The 9,155-nt window shown below is 43.1% G+C and overlaps 2 long non-coding RNA genes across 3 annotated transcripts in view; one reads left to right on the top strand and one right to left on the bottom strand.

Moving 5' to 3' along the window:
• The window catches only part of LOC114486480 (uncharacterized), a 37,886-nt gene that overhangs the window by 3,613 nt on the left and 25,118 nt on the right, over positions 1–9,155 (bottom strand). The window lies entirely within an intron of this gene.
• Positions 1–9,155, top strand: part of LOC114486479 (uncharacterized) — a 63,130-nt gene that overhangs the window by 43,775 nt on the left and 10,200 nt on the right. The window contains exon 5 of one of the 2 annotated variants that reach the window (XR_008617675.1): positions 7,212–7,263. The exons of the other annotated variant lie outside the window; for it this stretch is intronic. This is a non-coding gene — a long non-coding RNA (uncharacterized lncRNA). Of the gene's footprint in view, positions 1–7,211; positions 7,264–9,155 lie in introns of those variants that run through there. 2 annotated transcript variants of the gene reach the window in all.

The following is a 9,155-nucleotide window of genomic DNA, read 5'->3' as shown; positions in this document are numbered from 1 at the left end:
ACTTGAGGACATGGGGAGGAGGAAGGGTAAGCTGGGACGAAGTGAGAGAGTGGCATGGACATATATACACTACCAAATGTAAAATAGATAGCTGGTGGGAAGCAGACGCATAGCATAGGGAGATCAGCTCCGTGCTCTGTGACCACCTAGAGGGGTGGGATAGGGAGGGAGGGAGGGAGGGAGGGAGACACAAGATATGGGGATATATGTATATGTATAGCTGATTCACTTTGTTATAAAGCAGAAACTAACACACCATTGTAAAGCAGTTATACTCCAATAAGGATGTTAAAAAAATAAAAAATAAAATAAAATTTAAAAAGAAGGAAATATTACTGTTGGTAAAAGGGGGCATTCCATAATGATGAATGGTTAATTTGCAGGAGGACATAATTGTTTTAAATATGTATGCACCTAATTACATAGTTCAAATACACAAGTAATAAATGATGGTACAATAATTTTGTTGGTTGGTTTGGTTTACGCCAGTTACCAAATGCTGTGACAAAGTTGCTGCTCTGTCAGCACCCACCACCACCGTCCTGCTTCGCCAAGCTCAGGGACAGTGGTCTCTAAGTAGTCAACATCAGGTCTACACCTAAAGACCAGAATAATTCTACCTCCCATGAGCACATCTCCTAGCACATGTTTAAAGGGAAAATTCATATTAGATTGAATGAAGAAAGTGAAAGAAACTAGAAGTGTCACAAAGAGAAGTTGGAAAAATAAAACCTTCAAGAAATCTGAAGTTAGATTGTGCATAAGGTGTCTGAAGCACATTGTTTGTGTTCTGAGTTAAAAACATTCACTTACTAATTAGGCTTAAACTTTTATCAGGAGACATTAATCTGTTAATCAAACATGATTCCACAAACATCACTGTAACTGGTAGCTACATTTTCTGTGTTGACTCATTATTTAATTTCACACCTTGTTCGTTCAGTAATTTCAGTTTCGACATAGAGCAACTCAGTGAAGTCAGGAGCTACTCATCTGAATCCAGTCAATAAGGAAAGGTGTTTGAAATGGGAAAGGGGTGAACAATTTTGATCTGAAGAGAACATTGTTATTTATTAATAATACATAATTTGACCACAGATTTTTTGTTTTGTCACCTGAAAACCTCACTTCACTAACTGTAAATGGAAAGTAAACTTTTAAAATTGTATAAAAAATAAAATTTAAAAAATGAGTTTGGTTTTCCATTCTAACAGTGCTGGTCAAAACATTTATATGCCCCCTTAAATCCCCTGAATTTTAAATATTTGCAGTTTCACTCTAGTGGCAAACATGAAACTGTTCTCTAAACCCAGCCCTGTGTAAGTAACTTGATTTACAAGATTTTGTGCAAGGTAATTACAAGAAAATTTTTAAGATTCATTGTGTGAAAATCTAACCACCACCACCACTCATAAACACACACACACACTTCTTCTCATACTTTAGATTCTCTTACAATTTTTGGTTAAATCGGTATTTAGTATTAAATTATTATGACCATGTAAGTATTGTTTACAGCAGAGTCACACACTGAAGTAACTATGAATACATTTCCTTCTTGAGCCAATCTGAGAATCAACTTCATAGCCATCAGATTAACAAAAGTTAAAAACTCTGATGCAGTTGAATTTTGGTGAGGATGTGAAGAGAGGGGCCTTACTGCTGATGTGCATGTGAATTGCCCCATCCATTCTGAAGAGCAATTTCTCTGGATATGGAACAGTGGGCAGGGGTTTTCCACATATTTCAGAAACTCCACTTCTAGGGGCATACCCAACAGATACTCTCATCTATATGCCATTGACACTAGGCACTATTGTACCATAGTTTGTAATAGGAAAACTGAGGAAATTCCACAAGTAATCATAGGAAAATGGATAGACAAATTGTGAAGCTGGACCATTACACAGCAGTTAATATTGATGAACTTTGACTATGTGTATCTAAATGGGTGACCTTCAAAAACCTAATGTTCAGTAGGACAACAGGGACGTTAACACAATGATAAACACAGTGATAACTGTAAGGGAGGAAGAAGTTTTCCTCTACCCTTCTAGTTTCTTCTAGTTGTGAAACTGCACAGCTCTTCTCAGGACTTAATGAAGCTCAAGCTCTTTAGGTCTTGGCACAGAAAGAATTCAGTGAGGGAAAGAGTGATAGGTAAAGAGTGGATTTATTAGTATAGGATGCCTCTGAAGGACACAAGAGGGCAGGCAAGAGAGCTCTGCCCTGAGAACTAAGCGGGCTATGTTTTTATAATTAAAGGAAAAGTGGGGAAGAGGAGAAGACCACCTTCTTCCTCTTTGAGTAGGCGTCAAGCTTACATCATTAGCTTCTCCTTTGTGTCAGGTGGGGACGTTTTTGACCCTTTGTGGTCAAACTCGGACTGTCATGGAGCTATTCAAATCAGTAGAAGGGTGATAACGTATACTAAAATATGTTAAAATATGTTAAGTCATCTCAAGTTTCGCTATAATGAGGGTCTTCTACTTTGGAATGTCACCTTTCCCCTATATTTCTGTTCTCAGTCCATGCAGAGGTGAACTTCCGAAGGATCATTATCTTACTGACCTTGACTAGCAGGATGCAGGCCTCATTTTTTCACTTAATGGCCTGGGGCAGATCTTGTGCTTTTATTGCATGGTTTCATTGTTAAGCAGGCCTGTTTTGTGTCACAGTATTCTGATTACTTTCCTGAGTGACTATTAACTTACAATGGTCTCCCAAAGTTTCCTGTCTATCTATAATTCCCTAGTGGGATTTCCAAAACTAGCTGTGCAACTGTCCTAGTCTATCCCTATCAGTTGGTCTGAGAACTAAATGGACATGAGGTAGATAAACAGAAGAAGATCACACAAAAGTTTAATAACATGTATACCTGTGAGAGACTCGGGAGAACAGAGTAACTTGCCAAAATAGCCAAAGCCCTCACCTTAAATACCATCTTCAGCTAAAGAGAAAAGAGGATGCTAGGGGTAGTGGTTTGGGACTTCAAAGGGGAAGAAGCCAAGTCACACGGGGATAGAAAAGCAAATGTTTGCTGGGCCGCGCAGAGACAATGGGACACAGAATGGACTCTGATCTCCAGGCCCTGCTGAGTTTCCCATACACACCTAGCGTGTGTTCTCTGGAGACAGCTGTATTCTGTTAACAGGCACTTTATCCATATTCTTTTAGACGGCTAAGGGAGAGGTAACAAGAAAAACTTCCCGAGTCTTCTGTTTCTTAAAAGTAATCAGTCTAAATTAATCTTCATGTCAAAGAGACAGCTTTTTGGGTGGAAAATTTTTCTCCCCTATATAACCTTTACTCAAAGTTTGAAAATAAATCAAATGATGCCATTTGTTCATTATAGTTATAAACTTATAAAGTAATAGTAATAAAATATGCATAGGAATGATAAACAGCAAATTCAGGATCATGGTTACTTCCAGGGAGGGAGGATACAAGTGGTACAAGAGATTTAAAATGTTTCTAAAAGTTTTAGAAAAATGAGGTGGATATATTACAGTGTCTAAAAATAGAACTTGATAGAGCTAGGTGGTGGAAACACAGATGTTCATTGTTTTTCTTTGTACTTTATGTTAGGCATTATATCATAATTTTTTTAAAAGAAAAGAAAATGCACTTCCATAAAATATGGCCCTCCTGAAAGAAGATGTCTGGTAAAGAAATCCCTCTCTGCCCTTGCAGCCTGAATTTGATTTAGAATCTGCCGATTCTAGGCAAAGTGCCTAGTCGCTAGACAGTTTCTGAGGCCTTCAGTTTTATGGCTCAGGCACTTTGCCTAGAATCGGCTGATAAACTTGGGGGAAGTGGATCTTAAGATAGGGTGTAAAATTGCGTGTGTATATGTGCGTCATCGTAGGAAGAAGATCTGTTGCTTACATTAGATTCTCAAAGGGTCTGCTGTGTAACAAATCACCCCCATATCTAGGGCAATAAAATACCAAATACTTTCTTAGGCCTGCCACGCTCAGCAGGAATTCAGGCAGGGCGCCATGGGAATGGCTTGTATCTGTCCCATGGTGACTGGAACTTTGGCTCGAGTGGCTTGAATAGTTGTATGTACAATATACGCTTGGGGCCTTGGTTCTGGCAGTTGACTTGTTTCCTCAAATTTTCTTCTGGTTGAATCTGGTGGGCCTGGAATGGCCAAAAATTTCTTTGCTCTTTCTTGGTGGCTGGGCTCTGACGGCTCTAACAGAAGCAGGCTGGGTTTCTCTCTCTCGGCACAGCCTTTTCACACAGGTAGCTTGAACTTCCTCACAGCATGGCACTCTTAGGGTGGTGGGACTTCTCACCTGGTGGTTGGCTTCTCTCAGAAAGAGCATTCCAGGACGCGGGAAGTGCAAGCTGCCAGTCTCTTAACATCTGGATGTGAAAAGGAACATAGTAAAACCTCTCCTCTGTCAAAGGTGTTCTGTTGGTCGAAGCAGTCAGAGAGCCTCTCCGGATTCACAGGGAGGGACCTGATTAGCATTAACTCTTTCATTGTACAAATGGGAGCCCAGGCCTTGACAGCCGATGCGCCGGGAGGTGTCCCGACTCTTGTCCTGTGTACCTTCCATGGGCGGCAGTGGTGGACACAGGTTAGTGACATCATCTCTAGAGTCACACAAACTTGGGTCCAAACGCTGGCTACGCCCCTCATTCGCTGTTTCACTTTGGGCTGCTTATTCTTTGAGCCTCAGTTTCTTCCTCTGTGAAATGAAATTCGTAACAAGTCCTTATCTTGTGGGGTTGTTGGAAAGGTTGGGTGGTAGATGTTCAGTACTCAAGAAACACTAACTGTTATTGGCCAGGCTCCCGGTTATGTACGTGGCATTCTGAACTTTCCCTTTGTAGCATTTGTCACAACTGTAATCAGTTTTACGGTACATACTGGGTGGTATCTGCATTCCCCATATGACTAGAAGCTCTCTGAGGGCAGGAATCATCTGTCTTGTGTTTGGCTTTATTCCTAATGCCCAGCAGAGCAGCAAACACACAGGGTACATACTGAATGAATGAATGCTTCCATGTATGCAGAGTTGCTGGGTGTTAAATGGTTTGAAAAGCACAGAATTTGAAATTAGGTGTTGTGGGCCTTCTAAGCTATGTATCAGCAGCATTATTCTTTCCATAGAACTTCTGCTAGTTTATTATGAAGAAGGTCAAGAAGGATTACTCAGAGAACAAAAGAGACAATTATCCCCTTGCAGAAAGGCCTGGTTCCATAGCGACAGGTGAATGGAGAGAAAGAGGTGCAGGTAACAGTGGGCTGGAGAGACCAGAGGAGACAAGACTTCGACGGGGACATTTAAATAGCTCTGGACGGGACCAAATGAGAGAGAGAGCACATCCGCAGTCAGCTGTCGTATCCTTCTGCTGTCAGCAAGGCAAAGCAGAGAGAGAAGTTAGGATGCAGAGGCAAGGTGAATACAAGGAAAAAATAGGAAGCAAGAGGGGTTTATAGGTCACTCTCTAAAAAACAAGACAGGCAATTCAATTACTCCCATTGGTTGAGAGGAAAGAGAGGAAAGGCATTCTCATACAAGCCAAGGGGAGGCCCTCTGGCTCACAGCTTTCAGGCACCGTTGACGCTTTGCAGTCAGATGCACGCCAGGCACGAGCCTGGGTCAATGTGATAACTGGCTCCCGCCTCTGCTTCCCTCTCTGGGATTGACAGAGTGCCGGGCTGCTGAACACTCTCCAAGGATCACAAGCCCAGGCAGCGAGGTGATCGGAATGTAATGACTCATCCCAGCTTGTGGCCCCTCAGTAGCGCTCTATCATCTTCACGTCAAGGAGATTAAAGATGTAGGAACTTCAAACAAACAAACAAATCAAAAAACCAAGTTTCTTTCTCCAGATAAAATTCTTCAACTGACAAGGCAGGAAAATAAATCAATTACAAAAAAAAAAAAAAAAAAAAAAAAATTAAAAGTTAAGGCCTTATAATTATTGGTATTAAATACTTCAAAGTCTACGCATCAAATGACTGCTTTATGGATTTAATAGAGGAAGAAAATTGCAGTATGTGCTTAAACTTGGAATATGCCTCAGCCATTCTTTTCATTAATAATGTACAGGCAAAAACGCATATGCTTAAATTTTTTAAATGAAAATATTTTTTTTTTAAAAGTTAAGGCCTTATAATTATTGGTATTAAATACTTCAAAGTCTACGCATCAAATGACTGCTTTATGGATTTAATAGAGGAAGAAAATTGCAGTATGTGCTTAAACTTGGAATATGCCTCAGCCATTCTTTTCATTAATAATGTACAGGCAAAAACGCATATGCTTAAATTTTTTAAATGAAAATAGGCTACTAAATAAAGTTCTTATTTGAATATAACATGTGACTACAAAGTATCAACTGCTCTCGCTCTGTGGTTTGTGGACTTCTAACAGGCCTAATGACCAGGGGCTTTCTTGTTAATAACAATGTGCCTGGTTTGGCCTTCTAGTCACACAAGGGGAAGCTGCCCAGGGCTCTGGGCAAGGGAGGAGGAGGGTTGAAGGTTGTAAAGAAAATACAGGTCAGAGAGTGCAACTGGAAAGGGTTCAAGGGTCTGGGAATGAGGAAAACGAGCTTAGGGCAAAGGATGTGTGGCTTCTCCTTGGTAGAAAATGTGTCTCTGTGGTTTTGGCAGGTGACAAACACCAGAGCTTTCTTTCTGTGCTCATTTGCCTGAGGCCAAATCAAACAGGATACAGGAGAGATCTCTGAAAGACATGGTTACACCTACTCCTCAAGCCGAATTACCACAAAAGCAGGCCCTTGGGGAGCCAGCATCACCAGTCTGGGCAGTCCTGGGTTGTCATCCTTGCCTTCCCATGATCCCAGCTCATTGACCCTCAGTGGGACAAGCCCCAAATTTCTCTTGCCTGCCACCTCTTTGTATAATTGACAAATAAAAATTTATATAATTAAGGTGCAATAACTTGATGTTTTGATATACATATACATTGTGAATTGATCACCACAGTCAAGCTAATTAACACACATTTTGATAATATTTTATTACAAATAGTTGCAATGATCATTATAAATGTGGTGTTCTACCATTATTTCTATAATAAGTAATGTGAGCAGCTGTTATTTATGTGTAAGGACACAACTCTGAAACCAAACTTTCTTATTTAATCTTTTTGCAAATGTTTGGATCTGTTTAATTGAAGACTATTCAGAGATTCATGGTAAGCTATAAACAACTTTTGCAGATGGCGGAAGAGTAAGACGCGGAGATCACCTTCCTCCCCACAAATACATCAGAAATACATCTACACGTGGAACTGCTCCTACAGAACACCCACTGAACGCTGGCAGAAGACCTCAGATGCGGGTGGCAGAGGGGGAAGCTTCAGAGCCACGGAGGAGAGCGCAGCAACAGGGTGCGGAGGGCAAAGCGGAGAGATTCCCGCACAAAGAATCTGTGCCGACCAGCACTCACCAGCCCGAGAGGCTTCTCTGCTCACCAGCCCGGGCGGGCGGGGGCTGGGAGCTGAGGCTCGGGCTTCGGTCGGATCCCAGGGAGAGGACTGGGGTTGGCGGCGTGAACACAGCCTGAAGGGGTTAGTGCGCCACGGCTGGCCGGGAGGGAGTCCGGGAAAAGGTCTGGAGCTGCCGAAGAGGCAAGAGACTTTTTCTTCCCGCTTTGCTTCCTGGGGCGCAAGGAGAGGGGATTAAGCGCGCCGCTTAGAGGAGCTCCAGAGACGGGCGCGAGCCGCAGCTATCAGCGCGGACCCCAGAGACAGGCATGAGACGCTAAGGCTGCTGCTGCCGCCACCAAGAGGCCTGTGTGCGAGCACAGGTCACTCTCCACACCGCCCCTCCCGGGAGCCCGTGCAGCCCGCCACTGCCAGGGTCCCGGGATCCAGGGACAACTTCCCCGGGAGAACACACGGCGCGCCTCAGGCTGGTGCAACGTCACACCGCCCTCTGCCGCCGCAGGTTCACCCCGCATCCGTACCCCTCCCTCCCCCCGGCCTGAGGGAGCCAGAGCCCCCTAAACAGCTGCTCCTTTAACCCCGTCCTGTCTGAGCGAAGAGCAGACGCCCTTGGGCAACCTACGAGCAGAAGCAGAGCCAAGTACAAAGCTGAACCCCAGAAGATGTGCGAACAAAGAGGAGAGGGAGAGGTCTCTCCCAGCAGCCTCAGAAGCAGCGGATTAAAGCTCCACAATCAACTTGAAGTGCCCTGCATCTGTGGAAAACCTGAACAGACAGCGAATCATCCCAAGATGAGGAGGTGGATTTTGGGAGCAAGATATATTATTTTTTTCCCCTTTTTCTCTTTATGTGAGTATGTATGTATGTGCTTCTGTGTGAGATTTTGTCTGTATAGCTTTGCTTTAATCATTTGTCCTAGGGTTCGGACCGTCCCTTTTTTTTTTTACTTTTTAAAATTTTTCTTCTTAATAATTATTTTTTATTTTAATAACTTTATTTTATCCTGCTTTATCTTCTTTCTTCCTTCCTTTCTTCCTTCCTTTCTTCCTTCCTTTCTTCCTTCCTTCCTTTCTTCCTTCCTTCCTTTCTTCCTTTCTCCCTTCATTTCTTCCTTCCTTCCTTTCTTTCTTACCTTTCTATTTTTTCTCCCTTTTATTCTGAGGCATGTGGATTAAAGGCTCTTGGTGCTCCAGCCAGGCATCAGGGCTGTGTCTCTGAGGTGGGAGAACCAACTTCAGGACACTGGTCCACAAGAGACCTCCCAGCTCCACGTAATATCAAATGGCAAAAATCTCCCAGAGATCTCCATCTCAACACAAACACTCAGCTTCACTCAACGACCAGCAAGCTACAGTGCTGGAGACCCTATTCCCAACAACTAGCAAGACAGGAACACAGCCCCATCCATTAGCAGAGAGGCTGCCTAAAATCATAAGGCCACAGACACTCCAAAACACACCACCAGACGTGGACCTGCCCACCAGAAAGACAAGATCCAGCCTCATCCACCAGAACACAGGCACTAGACCCTCAAGCAGGAAACCTACTCAACCCAATGAACCAACCTTAGCCCCTGGGGACAGACACCAAAAACAATGGGAACTACGAACATGCAGCCTGCAAAAAGGAGACCCCAAACACAGTAAGATAAGCAAAATGAAAAGACAGAAAAACACACAGCAGATGAAGGAGCAAGGTAAAAACCCAGCAGACCTA

The sequence above is a fragment of the Physeter macrocephalus genome, chromosome 6 (assembly GCF_002837175.3).
Source record: "Physeter macrocephalus isolate SW-GA chromosome 6, ASM283717v5, whole genome shotgun sequence".
NCBI classification, from domain to species: domain Eukaryota; kingdom Metazoa; phylum Chordata; class Mammalia; order Artiodactyla; family Physeteridae; genus Physeter; species Physeter macrocephalus.
Note: the sequence above shows the minus strand (reverse complement) of the source record. Positions and strands in the feature narration are given on the sequence as shown.